Here is a 23,993-nt window from a genome sequence, read left to right as displayed (position 1 = left end):
ATCAGATGTGAGGGGAGTGGGATATGGGGGGCTGAGGAGATGTTAAAATGGGAGATGAGAAGTGTTGGACATGGGTGTTAAGGGGAATCGGCCATGGGATGTAGGGGGAAATGGACGTGTAGGGATGAGGGAGGTCAGACATGGGGCTGTGAGGGGAAGTTGTATATGAGAGGTTGGGTGAGTTGGATGAAAGTTAGGGGGAGTCAGACAGTAGGTTGTTGGAAGGAGACCAACTTGGGAGGTTAGTGTGAGTGGGACATTGGGGATGGGCGGAGTAAGACATATGCAGTTGGAGGGAGTTTGGTAATAGAGCTCAACATTGGTTTTCCGGGGGCTTGACATTGGATGTTAGAGTGTTGGACAGCAATTTAAGAGGCAAACAGTGGGAGATCTGATGACAATAATAACTTGCATTCATGTATTAAAATAATTTAACTGTCTTTAGTATTATAAAATGATTGAACTGTCTTCAGAGGAATGTAATCAACTAAGAAGAATGGGGAGGTGATTTTATTGAGGCATGTTAGATTCTGAGGGGCGAATGAGGAAAGGACTTTTCCCCTCGAGGAAAAATAATTTTAGAAAAGGTTTTTACCTGCTTAACAGGATTGATGGCCAGAAGGTTAGTCAAAGAGGCAAGCTTTAAGGAACAACTTAGAGGATGGGAGAGAGCTGCTAAGCTTAGGGAGGAACTCCCAGAGCTTGGGGTGTTGGCAGATGCAAACGTGGGCACGGATGATGCACCTATTACATTCCAGGATGCACTAGAGGCCAGAGTTGGACTAAGGTAGATAAATTGACTATTATAGGCTCAAGGAGATTACAGCGCTTATGACAAATGAGAACCTGGAGAGACATGAAAACTAAAATGAGAATGTTAATAGAGAGGCATAAGTCAACCTAGAACCATGGTCAGCATGTATAAATGCAATTGGTAAAGGGGACACTGCACGTTGGGTTATGGTCAGCAGAAATATAGAAGGCCTCAAATTTGTGCATTAGTAGAAGAAAGGAGGCTGTCCGTCACGGGTGAGGGTTTCAGCAACAGATGGGGTAATTCTAAGCAAGAGTCAAAAATAGTATAACATCAGGCATTCAACCAAGCGGTGGGTTCAACACATTAGAATGTTTTTATAGGGCAGGAACAATGTCTGGAGTGAATCTGTCCTTGGATGTTGCAATCCACATCTTTCCCTGTACTGTCTGCATTCAATCACACTTGGAGTGGACAGATTTATTTCACTGGATTGGAACCTTGCCTTTTATGAGAGACAGGCTCATGACATTGATATGTTGAACACTAATCTTTGATTAACACGTGCGTTAAAATAAATCCCCCGCTAACAGCAGGTGTGTGTGTTTAAAATACATCGCCCAGAGTGAGGCAGAGGTTAAAAGGAAAGAAAAGGGGATTTACCAGTGTATGGATGTGAGGAGGTGATGCATGTGGTGAAGGAACCTGGTACCTGGTAAGGTGTTTGTGAGCTGGGGTAAGTTGTAGCAAAGGAAGATTTTTTTTAAATTGAATCCTGGATGATTTGTTGTTGCTTTAATGCTCCATTTTGACTGACTGAAAAGTGATACATTGACTAAGCGTCAAATCAAAACTTCTTTAAATGACTTGAATGTATACCAAGGAGACATTATACCAGGGATATGCAAAAGCTGTCCTAATGCAGAGTCTCAATATAAAACATCGACCATCCCTTTGCATCCACAGATGCTGCTCGACCCATTGAGTTCCTCCAGCCAGCAGTTTGTTTTTTTTGCTCCAGATTTCAGCATCTTCAGTCTTTTGTGTCTATCCTTTTGCTACTCTTTCCATAGTTCAGGGACCCCAAAACAGTAGTGATTCATCTGTCCCTCTTCCAATTTAGTGTAATGAATTCACTGTTCACAATGTGGTCTCCTTTACATTAAGGAAACCAAACAAAGATTGAATGACTGCATTGCAGAACACCTTTGTTCAGTCTGCAGGATGATCCTCAGCTTCCTGTTGCCTGCTACTTTTATTTTCTATCCTGCTCCTGCTCTGACCCTCCTGTCTTTGGATTCTTACAATGTAAGCTCAAATAATAGTATGTTATCATTCAAGCATGCACATTACATCCTTGTACTCATTGAATTCAACACTCAAATATGCACCTATTCCAGTTTGAATCAATACTGCACATTTCTGATGTAAGGTCATTGACTTTTAACCTTATATCTGCTTTTCTCTCTCCACATGCTGCACAGCCTGTTGGGTATTTCCAGCATTTTATTTTATTTCAGATTTGCATTGTTCAGTATTTCATAGTTCCTGCATTTTCTTCCTCTTCTCTGCATTCATTTATTTTCTATTTACATCTCCTCTGGGCTGATCAGCTGGATTAACAAACCTTCACCACCCTCCCTCAGTAGGCATTACCTTCATTTGCATCATTCAGTTTCTCTTGGTCTCCACCTCATCATAGACTTTCCCTTTGTTCTCTGCACCCCTCTCACCTCTCTACAACTAAAAATTGTTTGATTCCTAAATTTACCTCATTCTAATGGATGGTTATCTACCTGAAATGTTAACTACTACACATTCCACAGATGTTGCTTGATCTGCTGAATATTTTCAGCCTTCTCTGTCTTTATATCAGCCTTGGAGATACTGCAGCTAAGGTGAACTAGAATAATACCAAGGATGAGAGGGTTCTCCTCTAAGGAGTGATTGATTTAGACAGATCTCTGCTGTATTGGTCATGATGGGAAGAGAAGTGACAATACTTAAATATGACATTAAGTGAATTAAAAGTAGATGAAGAGCAGCTATTTTCCCTGGCAGGGGACGGGCATGGTGTCAAGATTAGAAGTTAGCCAACTAGGACTGAGGTGGAGAGAGATATCTTCATTCATAGGTTTGTGAGGTACATTCAAGTTTTTGGGACCCTAATAGAGTAAAGGGATATGGTAATGTGGAAAGAATGTGCTTGAAGATCAGCGATGATCTTGTTGAATGGTGGAATGGGCTCAAAATGCTGCATGGCACACGCATTCCGTTTCTAACGTCTCATTTCTAAGTGTTCCCTGGACCAGCTGCTGTATGCCCATTGCGATTTTGTGAAAGTAATTCAATTCCACTTGTGCAAAACAAAATCTTCCTTGAGCATAAAGCTGTCAATCAACACTCTGGCGCTGCATTAATCATGCACCACTTAAACAATACATTTAAAGATATTTGTGTAATTTTTTGCTGGAAGGTGCTATTGATTACTTAACAGAGAAATTTTGTCCTGTCTTTGCTGAACTGAAAGGCAAAACAATATTGACCATTTAGAAAAATAACATCAGTCTTTCTAACTACTATAAGCTCTGAAATGGGCCAACTAAATATGCTGATGGATAGTTAAATCATAAATCCATCAGATAAATACATCCATGTTGTTTGAAATTTGAAAAAGTGAAGACTGGGGATCACAGCAGCACAAATAATCAGGGAAACATTGGGTTTGTTTGGGGCAACTGGCAGAAGATGCAGCCATGTGGAGGCTTTCAGTGACACACAAATGCCTGGAAATTCATCCCTGATCAGCATCCCATGAAGGTCAAAAGAACCAAATTTCAGAAGAGCAAAAGAATGCACGGACTTTATATATAAGATACTTAGCGCTACTAATTTCAAACCAAAAATGTTTCCATCTATAAACTGAGCTAAAGCAAAGACCACCAGGGTTCTTGCAGGCCTCCAGCTGTCTCTGGCCAGATGTTAGCCAACAGCAAGTTGAAATCGTCATGCATACTCCCCATAGCGGGTGGGTGAGAATTGAATTTGCCAGTCAGATTTCCCACCAGCAGCCTGCTGCAAATTAGAGTCCACTCCCTGTAGTGGATGAAGTTTACTTTGGGTTGTGTGAAGTGGTACATTTTGATAAGAATAATAAAGAGGTGATTATAAACTAAAATTTTTTCTGAAATGTGCTATCTAGTCCTGCACTTTCCACTGAGAGGAAACAGCCTCAGAGCATGTAACCTGTCAATTCCTCTCAGGATGATTAATAAAGGAAAAGACTGAAAATTCAAGAATGTTATGCAAAACTATTCTAAAACAATGGCTTGGCTTTGCTTGTTGTATGGTGTTCAATCCAGGGCATCAGTCCCTAGGAAGGATGTCAAGGCCTTAGATAGAGTGCAAAAGGGATTTGCAAGGATGTTACTATGGATTAAGGACTTTGAAGGAACTGCAAAAATGGGGTTATTTTCCTTAGAGTGAAGAATATAAAGCAGAGATTTGACAGAAATATTTAAGCTGATGCAAGTTTTTAATACAGTAAAAAAAAGGTTAGATTCCAATGGCAGCAAGCTCAGTAACCAAAGGGGGAAGAATTAAAGTTCTTAGCAAAAGAACCATTTGTGAGAAGAGGAAACATTTTCCCCTATAGCATGTTGCAATGTGAAAGGGTGGTGAAAATAGATTAACAGTAACATTTAAGAGGAGTTGGATAATGAATTTTGAAAAAAATACATGGCTATGGGCAATGAGCAGTGGCCAAGAACTAGTTAGCTCTGCCAAAAAGTTGGCACAGATACAATGGTCTGAGTAGCTTCCTTTCATGCTCTACCATCCTGTGACTTTATGTCTATCATTTTTATTGTGCATAAATTTGCACATTTGGAGTTTGGTTTCCAATTTGATATTTGTGTTATATCGTGTTTGACAAAGAAAGAGTCAAATGACGTTAATCTTTGAAGAATGTGGACACGTGTCACCAAGAGAGCATAAGAATGAGACATAAGCACATGAGACAGAATTGTTTCACAAGGTTTGGAAAATCCTACACATTTGAGGTTGTTAATGTTTTGGGGCAAATGATGTTTTGAAACCATTGATGTTGCAAAGCTTTCTTATTAGCCACAACACTCCTGACTCTCCTCTTAACCTTAATGATTTATCATAATGTTATGTTTCCCTCTTATCCAGATACTTATTTGTAGCTGGTATTCATTGATTTGTTCATTGCACAAATTACCAGGTGCACAAAAGTGGGAGATATGTGTTTTGTTACAATTCAGTCCTTCTGTCACTTCCCAGGAATGTAAGTTGGAACACTTTCTTTGTAAGAACAATGTGAAACTCATGTGTCTCTCTATTTCCCTTCACATCCTGAGTATATAATTTCAAATGCAAAAGTTGGTCCAAAACGAAACGTTTTTGTGGATCTTTTGGGGGCATTGTTTTCCTGTCATTTGCCGACTTGCTTCTTTCTGGAATTTATTGGGATAGTTAATATTTCCTTGCTAGACAGTGGATATATTATACAGAGCTGTGGGATATGAATTGTATCCCATAAATCTTCATCATTATGCCATATTTTAAAAATTAATTATGTAAAGAGGCAAAAAAAAACAAGGTCTAACAGGGCCATAGTATTCCTTTGTGTATTAGTTTCAATGCAATTGAAAAGAGTGTGTGCTAATTAAGCAGGCGTTGTGTGATGAGGATAGGTTGTACGTTGATCTCTCTCTGGACAAATCATCAAAGGAAAAGTAGTTCCAGTAACTAGAATGTAAGATGAGGCTATCTATATTTCATGGAAGTAATACCATGTAGAATATAAATTATATAGAGACAATAACAAATGTGAAAGCATTACCTGTCAAGAGTACATTTATAAGAAACCCATACGGTCTTTCTGGAAGATTGGGGAACTCAGAATTCATGTTCTTTATATAATTCATATAGCAGTTTTACATTTGTTCTTGTGCATTAAATATAACTACGGCCCACCTGACAGGTTCAGATTGACCCAGAGGCTCATTTTTCAGTAGGAGCACTTGACTCACTATTGTTGGAGCAAATTTGCTTCCATTAGAGATTCTAACCTAGAAATTTGATCACAGCTAAACTCAGCACAGGCCTGTAGCGATCAGCAACAAGACCCCTGTAGATTCATCTGCTTCCCTCATTTGTATATTACCAGGAGATTGTTGGTCATGGTGTGGGGACTGGGGGAATGTGTGGGAAGGGACATTTCAGATGTCTGCAGACACTTGGTTGAGAGCAACTTCTGGAGAAGGGGAAGGAGGACCAAGAGGCAGTTGCGAAGGGGGTGGATTAGCAAAGTGCAGTAATTTTAACATGGAATGATGAATAGCGCTTGTTTTCTTCAGGAATTATTGAAACAAACATAAACGTTTCTACTTACCGCTCAGATTCCAGTAGCCCCTTTAAAGATTAATATAAAAACTGAAGTTACTCAGCAAACTGAAAACCAAGATAACCATGGGTTGCAAGCAAGGTGTGTGCTGTGCTCCTTCACAGCCTAGTTTGGCAAAGGGGTTGGAACAGACATCGCCGCTCCCCTCCCCTCCCCTTCACAGAGGCAATAAGCTTAACTCATTCAGGCAGTATTCTGGATGAGTCCAGTGTGTTTTTTTTACCCTAACGTTACTCTGTGTGTGTGGTGTGTGTGTGTGTGTGTGTGTGTGTGTGTGTGTGTGTGTGTGTGTGTGTGTGTGTGTGTGTGTGTGTGTGTGTGTGTGTGTTTGTGTGGTGTCCACCACGTGGGACTCATATTTTTCATTCAATAATGACACTGCAATGAAAAAAATATCTGGGTGTCTAATGGGTGTCTAAGGCCTCTTGAAACAAATATCAAAACTACCTGAATTACCTTTAATTTTATAAGGGACTTTGTCATGTGTCTATCTCAGGCTGAATACAAACCTTGCTCTTTACTGATCATTCAATTACCAACGTTTAGAAATCTGGTGGATGAAGCAGACCACCCAGAGTGTATATCATTTTTCTTTCCCTGCTGAATTGAATTAATGCTTTCATTGTAACCATACTTAGTGTCCTGGCTGATAGAACTTGTGATGTTAACATTAGCTACATGCTGATTTTGTACCAGGCATTTATGATTTTTAAATATAGTTATTCAGATTGCACTGTCATCTGTACTCAAATATTGAAGAATAACCAGTCTAGTAAAAGCATCCACACAGTTTAGTTCAAACAATTGTTTAGTCTTGTCTGATTTGACAGCCAAATAGGCCAGAACACATGCAATGCAGGTAGTTCATTTTATTGAAGACAATGATATGCAACACTGGAAAAATTATTAAAGTGGCATGGAAAATTCCTGACTTTTAAGTCTATCATCATTTATTAGTTCTCTCAGAAAGAAAGAAATTGGTCTGGAAACCATCTCCTTGCTTTGGTCTCCCCCTGCAACCTTCTTTCTACCTTGTTTATACAATTGTCTACCCTGAGACTCTTGAAATAAAAACAGAAAATGCTGGAGGTACCCAGCATGTCAAGCAGCACCTGTGGAGAAAGAAATAGTTAACATTTCAGGTTTTTGATCATTTTTTTTTGCTTTTCAGTTCTATCTGGATGTGTGATCTCCTCCCGATCACAACTTTTATGTGTGCTACACATTAGAATAGAGGTTGAAACTCTAGTCTGGCATTCTGTGGTCCAGCAACTCCCAATGTCCAGCAACCCCCATGGTCCAGATTGTTTTGAATCTGTAGTACAGATCTCTATTAATTAATTAATTTTTACTAAGATCTAAAATTAACTAAGGCCTGTACTAATCTCTAGCTAATTAACCTACCAGTGCAAATACTCTCAGCCAAGAGCGATCTCAACTGATAGCACATCTGACATAGGCAAACTTTGGATTACAAATGGTTCTTGGAATCCTTATGTGACCCGGAGAATGTCTATACTTTTTAAAAAAGACTCTTTTCCTGCTCAGAGGAAGATGATTGGGGGAAATTTCTGTGGTATGGATTTTCTGTGGGACCAGCAGCCTTGGAAAGTTGCAACCTGTATTGTAAAAATGTCTAATACTAACAATAATTGGGTAACTAGTACATGTGGGCAAGGGGGGAGATGGGGATTGGGGCACTTTCTGTCTTTTGTTATAGGTCCTGCATGTGCATTATGTGGGTACACATGGAATCACTTTACAGGTGCATGCAGTCCACCAGTGAAGGTATTCCCACAGTACTGTTGGTTAGGGAGTTCCAGGATTTAGACCCAGTGACAATGAAAGAACTGTGGTATCTTTCCAAGCCAGGGTGGTGTGTGACATGGAGGGAAACCTGTAGGTGGTGGGGTACCCATGTACTCCCTGCCCTTTTCCTCCTTTACGATAGAGATTGTGGGTTTGGGAGGTGCTATCAGAGTGCCCTCAGAAGGTAACTGCAATACATTGTGTAGACAGTACACAATGAAGGCACAGTAAGAGGGTGATGAGGGGAATTAATGTTTAAGATGATGAATGAGTGGGCAGGACATTCAAGTGAATTGAATTTTCCTGGATTGTGTTGAGCTGCTTAAGTGTGGTTGGAGCTGGATTCATCCAGGCCACGAAATTATTCCATTGCACACCTAGCGCATGTCTTGCAGATGGTGGAAAAATATTGAAATGTCAGGAAGAGAGTCAATTGTTTCAGAATACCAAGCCCTGCCTACTCTTGTAGCCATAATATTTATTTGGTATTCGTATTGGTTTATCATTGTCACTCGTACCAAGGTACAGTGAAAAACGTGCCTTGCATACTCTTCGTGCAGATCAATTCATTACACAGTGCATTGAGGTAGTACAGAGTGCATTGAGGTAGTACAGGGCAAAAACAATAACAGAATACAGAGCAAAGTGTTACAGATACAGGGAAGTACATTGCAGGTAGACAATAAGGTGCAAGGTCAAACAAGGTAGATTGTAAGGTTAAGAGTCCATCTTATCGTATAAGGGAACCATTCAGTAGTCTTATCACCGTAGGATAGAAGCTGTCCTTGAGCCTGGTGGTACATGCCCTCAGGCTCCTGTATCTTCTGCCTGATGGGAGAAGAGAGAATGACCCGGGTGGGTGGGGTCTTTGATTATGCTGGCTGCTTCACCAAGGCAGCGAGAGGTATAGACAGAGTTCATGGAGGGGAGGCTTGTTTCCATGATACACTGGACTGTGTCCACAACTCTCTGTAGTTTCTTGCAGTCATGGGCAGAGCAGTTGCCATACCACGGCATGATGCATCCAGATGGGATGCCTTCTATGATGCATCGATAAAAATTGGTGTGTCAAAGGGGACATGCCAAATTTCTTTTGGCTGATCCAGTTGATTCTTTCAGATCAATGGTGAGCTGCAGCTTGTTGATGGCGCAGGACCTGCAATGGTGGTGCCACTGAATATCAAGGATAAGTGATTAGCCTTTCTCTTGTTGGTGACGGTCATTGCCTGGCGCTCTTATGACACAAATGTCACTGTACTTGTCAGCCTATGGCTGAATGTTGTCTTGGTCTTGCTACATGCAGGCATGGAGTGCTTCACTTGCTGAGGAATTACAGATAGAATTGAGAGGTCCAGGCAAAACCAAACAGGTCATCAGTGATCAGGTTATTGGTGATCAAGTGCCACTTGAAGGTACTGGTGACAACACCTGTCACCAGTCTGCTTCTGAGATATACGAGTAGTCTGATTGAGCAGTAGTTAGTCACAATAACGTTGTCCTACTTTTTGTTAACAGGACCACATCGTCAGAGAGATGCCAGCTTTGTAGTGCACTGGAACAGCTTGGCTTCTGGCACTCAACCTTTCAGTACTGAGGTCAGATGTTGTCTCTTTCCACTGCCTTTGCTGTATCCAGTGCTCGCAGTTGTTTCTTGATGTTGTGGAGTAAAGCAGATTGGCTGAGAATTGCCTTCTGGACTGGGAAGGATCTCAAAGAAACCAACGTGGATCAATTATTTGGCACTTATGGCTGAACATGGTTGCAAATGCTTCAGCCTTTAGTCCTCATGTGCTATACACTGCCACCATTGTGGATGGTGTCATTCTTGGAATGGCCTCTTCCTGTTAACTGTTTAATTGTCCAATGTAATTCATACCTAAATATGGCAGGACTGTAGATCTTTGATCTGATCCATGACCTATGGGAGCACTGTCTATGTTTTGCTGTTTAGCATGGACACTGTCCTGCATTGCAGCTTCACCAGGCTGGCACCTTATTGTCTGCTATGCCTGGTGCTATTCCCAGGCTTTATACTCTTCTGCATCTCTCACTGAACAAGAGTTAAAACTTTGACTTAATTGTTATGGTTTGAGCCAGGGATAGGCTTGGCCATGAGGAGGTGTACATTTCTGCTGCTCTGATACTTTTTCCAAAAATATACCTTATTCATTAAATACATTCATGCATTTGGATTATGTTATTATCTTCACAGGGTTTTGTCTCCTCAAGGAGTGTATTGTGGTCACTCCTAATGATGTTATGGAGAGGTACATCTGACATAAGTGGATTGGTGCTCATGTTGATTCACTCACTACCTTCCACAGACCCAGCCTGGGAGTAATGTCCTTCAGGGTTTGGCCAGGACAGTCAATGGTGGTGCTACCATGCCACTTTTAGAGATAGACCAAGAACCATTTATTTCACAATACAGAGATTAATCTATAAAGGCCCATTATCAAACCAATTGTCTTTTGTATACATAGTAAATCTCTGCACTAAAGATCCTCTGATATCTGGAAATTATGTAAAACTTTGTAACTTTGACAAAATTAGTATGTGATAAATGATTGTGAACTAATGTACTATTGATACAGAATTTTGAAGATTGTGTTTTATGGTATTTCCTCCTAAATGAAATCATCATCATAAACAACAAATTCTAAAATAATTTTTCATCCCTTTAGTTTCAGAATAAGCTGGCCTTTAGCTGTTTATTTTATTCCAATTTTCCTTGCCTTGTCTGCCTGCCACAGTTATATGGATCAACAACCTAATACCATACAGTTAGGAGAAACGTTTGGGCTCCTGTTGGTGTTTCTCAACAGGAAAAGAACAAAGCAATGAAATCAGATTAACCTTGCTCATTTAAGTGCCTCTCCTGGAGGGTTTTCTGATTGATGGTGATTAGAAAAATATTTTGTCAGCAATTTTGTTTATTTGTTGAACTTATGGCATGTTTCGACCATTGCTGCTGTCTATCTGCATAAATATATCTGTGCACTTTATCATTTTCAAAACATCAGTTCAAGTACCCATGAAATTCACCCCCATAGTTTGGCTCCAATGGCTTTGCACTAACACAGAAATATAACCAATGAGGTGCTGTTGCAGGTTCCAGTCTTCCTTGGATATCCTCCTGTGGTATCAATTGCTACTCTACATATTCTGGACACCAAATTTTATGGGAACTGACTCACACTCCTCGATATCTGCTTGTATGATAGCATCACCCAGAAATTTGGCAAGTCCTATCCCTTTGAGCCTTGAACAAGTTATTTATGGTTTCCACATTCTGAAGACAGACAGAGCAAATACTTTGTGAGACCAGGCCCCTTCTGAGTCAATAAGCTGCATAATTTCACAGTAAAGTGAACCTACAAAATGAGATTGGATCAGATTAATTCAACCCAAGCAGCCAACTTATCTTTGTGTAATAATAAGTTTTTAAAAAAGTACATGCCTCATTTCTCTGTATCAAGGAGTCCTCTTACTTGCCCAGCAAAATAAATTCTGATGGTTCTCTCCAACCTTCTTACAACCTTTTCTGCTTGATTGCCTCACAGCAGCCTATTTCCACAAACCTCTGCTTGGCTGCCTGCCTCCTTGGCTTTATCTTTTACTGTTCACAGCTGGAAGCTGAAGTTGCACAAGATGCCTTGGTGAGCACACAGGTTCAATGACTCCTCAGCATGACAGGTGTCAGTCATTAATCAATTACCAAGACAAGCTGATGAACTGATTACTATTTATAACCAACAAAATGTTAATAGCATTTTATTACCTTTTGTCTCTGGCCTCTTTTGTAGCTGGCATGAATAAGTTATGCTTCATGATGCAACACTTAAAACATCTTTTCCAAACCCTTTTGGTGGAAGTAATGATCATAAGATCCTGAAGTTTGTTGATGATAAGTAATGAATCTACACGATATCTGTAACGGATAACTTGCCATGATATGACATATTCTTTTTCATGAGCTATGCCTTTGCCCATTTTGTTTGTGAGATGCAAGAGAGCCAGGACTCAAGGTCTGAGTAATTTGGAATCAAATTGCCACCCTGTAGGCTTAGATGAGTCTGGGACTGGGATGAATGAGATCCAATGCGATGGAGATGACAGTAACATTAAAGAAAATAAAGTGACCTACCAGCACTATAAATTTCAAAACACAGATAAGGGCAATGCATGAACTGAACTGGTGGCATTTTTCTATTTTGTTTGCAACCCTTGATTCATGTCAGATATGGCTCTGTGCCTGGCACACAATGACATAATATGATAATGTTATTGAAGAAGACCATTTTTAATCTTTGATTCAAGTTGGACCTAAAATAAATAGAGCATTTGTATCGTGCCCCATCTGGTCACAGAAATATTCCAAAGCATTTCCTGGGTGATGAAATGTGTTATGAAAACAAAAATCACCTTTGTTAGTTAATAAGGTCTGTGAAAAGCTGGGCACCTATCGGATAATATACTAAACAAGTTGAAGTATTCTAGTCATTACACACAGTTGAACTAAGTGGGCACAGTTTCACACATATCTTTAGATTAGTATTAGAACTCTCAATTAGTCACTATTAATGTCAAAGCCAATTTAATACATTAATCTATAAGTTAACAAATAATTTTTTTGAAATCCTGGGTTTTGTAGTCTGTGGCAGGGTGTTTGAATCAACCATCTGACCCATGAGTGTTGTCTTCACTTAATGTGTGTGGAAATCATAGCAACAACCTCTTTCTTGATCACTTCAAAGTCTCAGTGGCAATGCCTTGCTCTCACGACTGACTTCATCTTGGGGTAAAAGAGGGTGAAGCTGAGAGGGAGTGGGAAGGAGGGACCAGTCAGATGAAACCCCATACTCAAATGTTCAGATTGGTGGTTAAGCCACTCCTTTAGGTTTGGCTGACGTCAATCCTGCCAAAAACACTATGAATGTTTCAGAATATCCTTGACATTTAGAAAAAAATTACTAAGTATTTTTTATTTAAATTTAAAATAGTACAAAAAATCATTTGGAACAATTCACAACTGTTAACTAAATACAATCAATTCAAGGGATGGAAGGTATTATTTTATTGTTTCAGCCGTTCAATTGTAGTTGTGATTAACTATAATTGGATCCGCACAGGAGTTTGTATGGGCACACGATTCTTCCGAATATGCAATCAGGGAAAGCAACAGTGTGGTAAAGATCGTCAAGAATTTCAAAGAAAAAAAATGATTATTTTTTTCTGATGATTATATTTTTAGCTGCTTGACAACTGTAACAAGAAATGCTACAGGCAATCTCTGGTGTGTGGTAGTAGAGGTGAACTGGACAGCTCAAGTTTATTGTGGGGTGTAGTAATTAATTTAAGAAAGACAATGTTTCACAGATTCTATGGTTTTATGTCAACACAAAATGAGAATTACAAGCATTGTATTCAGAAGTATACATCTGTGATCATTCTCTTTAGCAAAGGGTCTGCAGAAGAAAGTTTCTGTAAAATAAAATTGTACTTGGAAATAAAACTGAGAGTAATTGTCAGGTCCAAACTGATTGAAAACAATTAATTTGACAAAATTCAGAGTCTAAGAACAGCATGTCTGATTGTAGTTATTACAAGGATGGAAAAGGTTAACCATTGTGAATATTACAAATGAAAGATGTGTTTTAGTTTAGAGCAGTCTTGAAGTTTAAAAGCCATCCTATTACTTCTCCTCTTATTAGTGTGTTCTTATTATTATTGACATCATGTGACCATATGGTTCCTGCTACAACCTTGCAATTTCATCAGCTGAAATAAACATGTGACCAGCCTGATTTTGTTGTGTATTTGATTAATAGGTCTCTGGACCAGTGGCAGTAAAGGCAAGCCACAAGGGACAAAGATTCATGAGTTCCAGTGTTGTACAGTCATGGCTCATTGTTCTTGGCATCAACAGTTTCAACTTATTTGTCTTGAGATGCATAAAAGTCCTTTCAAGAATGTGTTTCCAGGGTAACAGAATATAAATTGAGAGAGTGAGGTCCAACGTTTTTTTCTCGTTATAAAATTAATTGAAATGCACAAGTAAAAACAGCTGAATAACGTGAGTAATAAATAAATACATATTAATTCATCAATTACTGTACATAATTGACTCTGAACAATACTATAGGAAAACGGTTTTCAATAAATGTTCAATTGTACTGATTGCTTTGAATTGTTTAACTTCCTTTGTTCAGACTTACAGTTTGAAAACCTTACCATGCATCATGGATCTTTTCAATATTTTGTCTAATTTTTCTTGCAATGAAAAATCCCTGAACGAAATGAAAACACTGATATATATCTATCCTGGACAAAATCTCAAACTATGTGGATGTCTGAGGCCCCTGTAGCAAATCCTTGTGAATAATGGATGTGGTAGTGAAGCCCAAAGAAAATAGGGAATTTTTACAGTTGATTTCAGCCAGAAAAGAGATCATTATAACAAATAGCACTGGACAGAAATATCCCCCATCATCACCATTCCTACAAAGAAAACTATTTTATTTCAGCAACTCTCACCTCAAACAGTTGAGTCCTAAGTTCTGAAATCACCCTTGCTATTCCATCCTGAAGTCCTTCAGAAGCACTGATGTCCTTCTTGTTGGGTGTCAGGTTTTTATTCATTATTCTTTGTTCAACACTTTTTTGGGGCTTTCACCTTTCTCTGTGGATTCTCAAGGACTGATTCTCCTAGGTGAAACCAGCATCCCTTAGAATATATTCACTTGTCAAATTAGGTAGATTCATACCACATGCCTGGATCAAATAGAGAACCCTCCTGCTTTGTTTTCCGTCTTTCTGTGCAGAAGGTGAGAGAAGAGATCTGCATGAGATGTTATTTGGGCTTCAACAGTCAGGCAAATACAAATTCAAAAATAGCTGTTAATCAAGCACACATCTTAACAAATCCCAGAAGATGTTCATACTTGAATTAAATGATTCAGCTCCCTCTTAGACCTTGGGCATAGGTTGAAATATAACAGCTGTATTGAGTTAAGAGGTTAAACCATATTCACGCACGTCCAGAATTAAAGGAGCCAAGCTATGTAACATCTTAGACAAATTGCCTTGTTTTTATCAGCCGATTGATGGTAACCATGGTAATGGAGCATTGAAAATGTCTGCCTGGCAATTCTGATTAATGAGCTAGGAGGCGGTGGTGGCCTTCATGCTATGCTTTCTGGAAGAAAGAAGTTTGAAGTAAGTGTTATGAATAAGCTATCTTCTCTGTGATCTTTTCTTCCATATGTCACCAACTAAATTAAAGTATGAGCACAGTGGTTTCAATGGACAAAAACTGCTGTCCCAACCAAAGTGACAAAATAGGGTTTCACCAAAACACAGGGCTTGTTAAAAGACTTTGTTGTCCACAGTTTATGGTCAAGGTCAAGTACACAGTAGGACATCATATTAGGACCGACTAATATGATCTAATTTAAGTAATGTAATATTAGTTCAAATTTATAAGTCGTGCTTGGATTTCATATTGAGGTAGGGAACCGGAGATTGATCACAGCAGTTTCTTAGGTTAATTACATCATAGTCAAGTAACAAATACATTGGTGTGATTGATAAATAGCTGCCTGTTCTTTTACTGCCCCTTCTGACCCTCAGCAAGGGAACATTCAGTAACCTATGCTGTCTTTAATACTCTGGTGCACGAGAAACAGTGGTATCGCGATGAATCCCTGTGACATTATATAGCTAGAAACGTCTTTGACAATAATGTTTTGCAATGAAGCATTTTGAAAACTAGTTAGTTATGTCTTGCAACTGTTGACAAAAGTAACAACAGTGCATTGCATTCCTAATTTGGCAAGAAAACATTCAATTGTCAGAAAACTTTACTCCAACCCCTGAATCCCTTGGAAATCCCAAATCCAACTTCCAGAAGGCCTTTGTTAAGGTACTATATCAAAGGGTATTACAATAAATAAATGCTCATGGTGTAGGTGGTAACATATTGCTTAGACAGAAGATTGGCTGGTTTAGAGTAAACAGGAGACATAATGTTTTCTTAACTGGCTGGCAAAACATTGAGATCAATGCTGGGGCTTTATTTTTTTCACAATTTATGTAAGTGGCTTGACTAAAGGCATTGTTACTAAATTTGCTCTTAGCACAAAAATATGTAGGGAAGTAAATTGTGAAGGGGAGGCTACAAAGATTTAAGTGAATGGGCAAAGATCTGGTAAATGGAGCACATTGTAGAAACATAAAATTGGCCATTTTCGCAGGAGAAATTAAATGTTGAGAGGTTACAGAGCCCAGAGCTGTCGAGGAATTCGGGTGTCCTAGTGCATGACTCACAAAAGAGTAGCATGCAGATATTGCAAGTAGTTTGGAAGGCTAACAGAATGTTACTGTTTGTTGCTTGGGGTATTGAATATAAAAATTGAGAGATCATTTATATAGGGCACTGGTGAGACCACATCGGGAGTACTGGATCTAGTATAGGTCTCCCTTTTAAGGAAGGATGTCAGTGTGTAGGAAGCAATTCAAAGAAGGCTTCCCAGACTGGTACTTGGAATGGGGGGAGGGTGAGGGGGGAGTTGCCTAATGAGGAAAGTACAACAGGCCAGAAGAGGGAGAGGTGACTGATTGAAACATGCAAGATCCTGAAATGTCTTAGAACTGATGTGGAGAGGATGCTTCTCCCTTTGGGACTATGTAGAATTAGGGGTCAAAAATAATAAGGCATTTCATATGGAGTTGAGGTGAACTTTGTTCTCTCAAAGGATTAAGTCAGTAGAACTCTCTTTCTCAAAGGGCAGTGGAAGAAGGGGCTTTGAATATTAATAAAGGTCAAGGTAAATTGATACTTGATAAGTGGGTGACACGGTAGCGTAGCTGTTAGCGCGACGATATTACAACGCCAGCGATCGGGGTTTGATTCCCGTCACTGTCTGTAAGAAGTTTGTACGTTCTCCCGTGTCTGCATGGGTTTCCTCCGGGTGCTCTGGTTTCCTCCCACATTCCAAAGACGTACGGGTAGGTTAATATGGGTTTAAAATGGGCGGCGTGGACTCGTTGGTCCAGAAGGGCCTGTTACCACGTTGTAAATAAAAAAAAATTTTAAAAATGTAAAAAAATTTTTTTTTAAATTAAAAAAAAAGTATGTGGACAAAAAGTTACTGCTGGTAGATGGGAATGCAGAGTTCATGTTACACTCAATCAGCCATGATCTTATTAAATGGCAGAATACGTTTAACAGGCTGAATGGTCTACTCCTGCTCCTCATTCACATATTTACATGGCCTGACACATATTTATCTTTTGCCGGTGGTTTGATAGAAAATCAGTGGCAAGGTACTTTCTGCAGGTTAGCTGGACTCTAGCTTCCCTCTTCTGCTGCAGTACAGAAGAGAGAGAAGCTGGAGGTCAGGTGCTGGCACATTTGACCTCTTGCTCTGCCACAGGACTCCTCACTGAGTCAACAGTGGAGCCCAGTTATGCGAAACTGTGAAGCTAAGTCCAACATCTGGTTCCACATCTTTACACCAACTGTGAATGTCATATGGAGTGCAGCCTCAGTCATTTTAACTGGGACTCTGATCTAAATTGAAAAGGTATGGACTTTTTTTAATTAGGAAAATATATCGTTATTTTTAAAAATAACTTTAATCCTTTTAAACTGATTTTAAATTACTGACCATGGTCTTTGACAACAGTGAGCTGTCAGGAGACAATTAGATGGTAGGATGGGGCTCAGGATCTGCCAGCTGAGGCCTAGTCACTTCTCAGACACCCCAGTGCACTGCATTGGATATGCAAGCAAAACCTGGACTTCCCAGCAACAATTACACCTCGCTGTGCCTCACTTCCTGACTTTGGGATCAGGAGGCCCAAAGATGATTGGATCCAGGTTATTATGAACATGAGACTAAACTGAGTATGGTTCAACCCATCATAATGTAGATTCAAAACAGGGATCTTTGAAAGCCCACAATCTCTAGTTTGTTCTTTTGATCATTTCAGAGGTGAATGATTGTATTTTGGTTCACCTATGCTGAATATGAACAGAGAGAGAAAGATCTCTCAGAAGTAGTTGGATCTTGTCAAAATGTATTGTGTCTGCATGTTCATGCAATGGTCAAAATAATGCATTGTGGTTAATTATGAACTGTTTGTATCTGAAGTCTTACACTGAGTTGCACTGAGAATGGAACAGCAAAATTAATCACTTTGAATTTTTAAGGATTTATGAAAAGAAACCGATGTTCCAATTCGTTATGGTGAGAAGGTTACATGCAGTCGCTGTGAGATTCACTTGGAACTGCCAAAAGCAAGGTCTTTGCAGAAAACTGATCCAAGTATATTTTCACATCAGTTTGAAGTTAGTCTCAATAAGGCAAATGAGAAATATTTTGAGAACATTATGAAGAGCGAAAGTGGCAAGAATTTGAGTCACACGTCATGGCCATCAAACGAGATGGGGAGAGCATGATGACAAAAAGTGCAGTGAATATAAACATCACAGTTATTCTCTACAGAGAAACAATAAGACCATGAAGCCATTGCAGGATGAGGGAAGGTGTGAGGAATCGCCAAAAAGAGACATTATAATAAATAATTATAATGTAACAGTATGATAATGATCAGATAATGTGTTTCCATGAAGTTGAATGGGGGATAAATCATGGTATTGCCAGGGATAACTCTGCTGTTGTTCTTCAAAGTAGAGCCATGGGCACTAATACATTCATGCAGTAAACAGATCTCATTTAATAAATACAAACTTTCATTTCCTTAGTTGGCCTATGGTTTTGTAAATTATATTAAAAAGTATTTTCAATTATATCACACCTACAGCATTATAGGATACACAGCAATCAGGTTATCCGCAGAAAAGGACTAGAAGTAATAATGATCAGATAACGTGTTTCAATGAAGTTAAATGAGGGATAAATCCTGGTACTGCTAGGGATAACTCTACTGTTGCTCTTCAAAGTAGAGCCATGGGAGCTAATACACTCACGAGGGAACAGATCTCATTTAATGTCTTGTCAAAAGACAGGAACTTAGACAGTGCAGCACTCCTCAGTATTGCACTTGTATGGATTTGAGGAGATGACCTGATGATTTGAGTACCAACTGAGCAACTCTAACACCTTTCCGACATTTTATTACTCTGAATTTATAATATTGTGATTGAAAGAAAGTCAGCAAACAGTATATGTTCAGGGTATCTTCAATGCTTTTTTGAAGCAGTTGGAAGAATTTCTGGGATTTTCCCACCTTGTTCCTGTGGATACGACTTTGCTTTGATCCCATGATGCAATGATATCCCCATCTGGATAACATAGGAAAGAAAAACTATGCCCTGGCAATCCATGGTATTGCTGAACTGTAATACTGGCACTGCACTGCTATGGATCATTGAGCATTCACAGACTCTCATCTTACCAGCAATAAACTAACAGGCTACCAGCTAACAGTGGGAAAATAAGCTAAATCGACAATCTTTGCTCAGCCAAGACCAGGATGCAACTAGACAACATACTGTGGTATCTCTAACCCGCTTCAGGATTATCCGCTTGATGCCACAGAGAGTGGAATTGAGGGGAACACATTGCATTATGTCCCTGGAGTTCAGTTCCATTGACTTCAATGGAGTAAATTTTGCAGGCTGATGACATTATTACATCTCCACTACCAACCAGGGATGAATTGCAAGGCAATGTTGTTTTATCTGTAATCTATCCTACTACTTGGATGTTTACAGCATTGGGTCTGTCTTCAAAGGAACATTTCTTCATCCATTAATGTCAATTTAGAATAAAAACAATTTTTCTTACCACTCAGGGTTCTTACAAGTAACTATCTCTTCCAGATCCCTGACTGCTTCCATGGCTGCTGAAATAAATAAATTTTTGTGTGTAAAATCATTGACATTATCATGTTAGCTTATATTGTTGCTGATAGAGAAATGTGACTGTACAACAAGAATGGGATTTACCCAACCCATAACCGGTGGGTTCAGGACAAAAATTGCTGCTGGACTTTTTATTGTCATGGTACAGAGTAATGGATCTGTGAGCTGCAATCTGCATTTAAAAGCAATGGCATATTCTCCATAATGAAAGAGCAAGGAAAAAAAACTTGAATGGGGAAGCACTTGTAATTGAGAATAACACTTCGAAGTGTGGTTTCCTTGAGTATTACATGATTTTAAGACAAAGAGGCTTGATTTATTCCATTTGTTTACTGCCACCCTCTGTAGGTACCATGGAACAAACTCCACCATGCTGCTAGATGTTTTAAATTTTGTATAAAACATCGAGGAAGGTAAATGTTTTGATTTGTTGCATTCTTAGATAAGTGCATAAAATAAAAGACTGACAGCATCGTAATGTCATGGCAAAGTACGGAAATCAAATATTTGAGTAACGGGATTGAAAAAGCAGTGAATACTTTTTAGGAGTTTTAAGCAGCCGGTCTTTATGATTGGCTTATCAGTTTCCAAGGTAACAACCAATGCTAAAAAAGATACCAGTGAAACAGGAAAGCATACATACACACACAAACACACATACCAGCATATAATGAATCTGTACGATTACTCTGAACTCCCAGGAGCAGACATAGGGTCAGAGAGAAGGGTGTTTGATTCTTATGCAACATGCCTCAAAGTATTAAGAGAATAGCAGATTGTCCTGACTTTGAATTTACCAGTATTTTGCTTGCAAATTTTCTCAAGCTAATTTTCTCTTGACTGTAAGGACAGCTCTGATGATCTTGCTGCATGTTTAATAAAGAATGACAAGGTGTGTGGAAAATCTACAACTAAAAATAAAGGAGATGTTTAAAAAAAAAAGCTCTTTTTTCCACAGAGGGCAGTCAGAATATTAAACATCTTCAATATTTTTTGATGTATAGGCACATTCTTTGAAAGAGAATTAAATCATTGCTGGAAAACAAGGATACGAGGAGATAAAACAGCAGCAAATAGATGGTATCAGTTGGCTCATGTGAACAGAAACATTAATATAAAGTTAATGAGCTAAATAGTCACATTATGTGCTGTCGGCAGCTATAATATGTTAAAGACCGTGGACTGGCTATGTAAGCATTTTCATTGTAAAATGTCATGTTTACAGATATACCTGAAACTTAAAATGATGTAATTGTTTCCTCCAGCCTGCGATGGCAGTCTAGCCCCTTGAGTTTTGTATAGAGTTATAGAGTTATACAATATGGGAACAGGCCCTTTGTCTCAACTCATCCGTGCCGACCAAGATGCCTAACTGAGCAAGTGCCATTTGACTGCATTTGACCCATATCCTTCTAAGCCTTTCCTATCCATCAACTTGTCTAAATGTCTTTTAAATGCTGTAATTGTACCCGATCTCCTAGTTTCTATGCCTCCGAGGTACCTATACACTCCACGGAGCCTATTTTTCTGCCTTCCAAACTTTGTGGTTCGACTTTCAAAGAAACATGAGAAACAGTTAGAAGGCATTGCTTTAAACTAAGGACCAAATTGTACTATGTGGTGTCATTATTCCCTGCCCAGTGATCCCTTGTTTCATTCTGCTTGGAATGGAACAGAGGGTCCAGTAGTTGTGTAGTAAGAGCACTTTTCACTGACTTTCATGTGGAAGTTGAAAAAGATCCTGGAAAATGAATTAAATTAACTGTTACCTTGATATCAACAATTATTTATGACAGGGAACAAATTTTCTGTTTCCATGTAATTTGTCTCCTTTTCTATCCTTTACTATGTCTGACTAGAGGTGTCATGGTATAAAACAATCCTCATGGAAGCATAAGGAGATCCTGGATAGTTGGTGTAAATCACCAGATCTGTATTTAACTGTTGCCAATTGAGAGATTCATGTTCCAGCGGGACAACAGGTATGGGGACATTAAGTGGAGGTCTTTCAGGCTAATAGCTGCAATTGACATTTCTGATAAAAATGATCTGGTTACCATGGGTGGATTCAGGAATTTGGGTGCAAATTGCACTTGATATTGTGCTGAATTTAGCCTTGTACTTAGTATCACATAGACCCGAACTACTCCATTGTAATCTAAGTTAGATTGTTACTTGAAAGAAAATCAAGGATGCAATTGTACTTCTGACGCTAAGCTCAGTTTGATATTGCACCCTACTCAGCCAACAGTCCTAAGTTATACTGTTGATTGTGCAAAGCATTGAGTGTAACAAAATAACATTCTTATATGCTTGCTAATACTTAATATCACATGTAAGTACTGGCAACATGAAAACCCACAAATAATTTTATGAAATTTATCAGAATGGGATTATTATTGCAATGATATAAAAAAATGAAATCGTATATCCCCATTGAAAAATTTCAATTTTTTTTTGTGATTTATTAAACAATTTTCATTAAAATAAATTTAAAGAAAAGGTTATAAGGTTACTTGTTGTTTGAATGATTGCACTTTTGCACATGTTCCTGAGCAACAGCAGAGTTAATGTATCCAGTATAAATTTTTGTGATTGTCTTAAAATTATTATTTTTTTTGTGGAAGTTTTGTTTCTGGTTCTCCTGAATACATAATATTTCATCAAGCTGTGGGAAGCATTTCAGGAAATAATTAGGGAATGTTATCATCATAAGGTAATGAATGTCAGTGGTGAGGATGCTAAAATTAACCTTGGTGGCTCTAGACTGGTGAGGGAAATAATGAACAAATATTTCCCAACCTAACCTTTATCCTGTGGTCCTTTTGGAAAGCTACATCTTATGATTTAGACTGACAACAATGAAAAGAAGATAACCTGTCCACCTGGTCAAATGGATACTCAACATTCATAGGCTGCACCACAGATGAAGAATATTTACCTGGGAAAAGAATCAGAGTGGTATCAGCACCAATGGAACTGTAGCTCAGCAGGCTTCAACACCTCAAGAAAGGGAGATTGCCCTTAAATACTGCTTTGAATGCTAAAACCATAACTTGCTGTATAGTAATAGTTTCAATTTGTTGACAGGCAATAGATTTATTTTCAAATTTTATTTAAATCATTACATTAGTACATGTGCAAGTACATATATTTAAATTTTCTTTAGTGATTTTTGCAGATAAAGAATGTGTTTCTGCTCTGCAGAAGATTTTAGCAGCAATTGATTTTTTGTTGGATTCTGTACCCATTAGGTGGACTTTCTTGAGTCCTTTGCCTAAAACCCATTCTTAGTTTCAGACACTTCCACTGCTATGAAGAGATATTTTGTTCTTTCAATGATGCCAAGTTAATTACTAATGTTAAAATGAATTCCAACCATAGTGTGAAGCAATTCTACTAAAATGTGTGGCATGGCCTAGTCTCAAGTAGCCAGTAACTAAGTTCATCACTGCCTGAGAATGTGGGCCTTCATAAAATTTAGAGAAAGATATGTTAAATGGAAGCAGCTGAACATTCTTCAAGCCTTGATCATCTTTAATGTTACATGAGATAGGGCCAGTCTTTCTAAAACTGAGCAGATATGGCTAAGGCATTTGTCTAAAGGTAAGAACGAAGAGCCAAAAAGCAGCCAAGTTTCAGAAAGTGTACAATTGTTTTCCAATCAATGCTAATTATTATCCTTAATGAACAATTAGCTATTTAAATATCATATTTTATTTTTACAGGATAATAACAAGAAGGGGACATTTCCAAATCTGATCTAAAGGTAAGAAAATCAGTTTTTTTTTCAGATTCAGTATCCATGCTTTCAGTCTGAAAGAAGAAACAGTGGACAAATTCTAACTGTGAACTGACGAACCAATGTTCAGTCATTTCTATTTATGCTCAGCAGAGTAACACTGCTGCAGTTGGAAAACTCATGTAGTTTACCAATTTTAAAAGTGTTTCATTAATAAAATATGGGCATAGGAGAAACCACATAGAATGTAATACTAGCCCAGACTGAGGGAAGAGAAAAATTTGCCTTGGGATTTCTGGAATAATCCTAATGTTTTCTTCCAAAGTTGTTAACAGTTTAAATTATTTTTTATCACTGTATTATC

At 38.6% G+C, this 23,993-nt stretch overlaps 1 long non-coding RNA gene across 1 annotated transcript in view; it reads left to right on the top strand.

Moving 5' to 3' along the window:
• LOC127579964 (uncharacterized) overlaps nucleotides 1-23,993 on the top strand; it is a 94,982-nt gene that overhangs the window by 35,355 nt on the left and 35,634 nt on the right. The window contains exon 2 of the long non-coding RNA XR_007957747.1: nucleotides 23,616-23,656. This is a non-coding gene — a long non-coding RNA (uncharacterized LOC127579964). The remainder of the gene's footprint in view (nucleotides 1-23,615; nucleotides 23,657-23,993) is intronic.

This window comes from Pristis pectinata, chromosome 18 (genome assembly GCF_009764475.1).
Source record: "Pristis pectinata isolate sPriPec2 chromosome 18, sPriPec2.1.pri, whole genome shotgun sequence".
Taxonomy (NCBI): Eukaryota; Metazoa; Chordata; class Chondrichthyes; order Rhinopristiformes; family Pristidae; genus Pristis; species Pristis pectinata.
The sequence above is the reverse complement of the archived record's forward strand: the minus strand, read 5'-3'. Positions and strand labels throughout refer to the sequence as shown.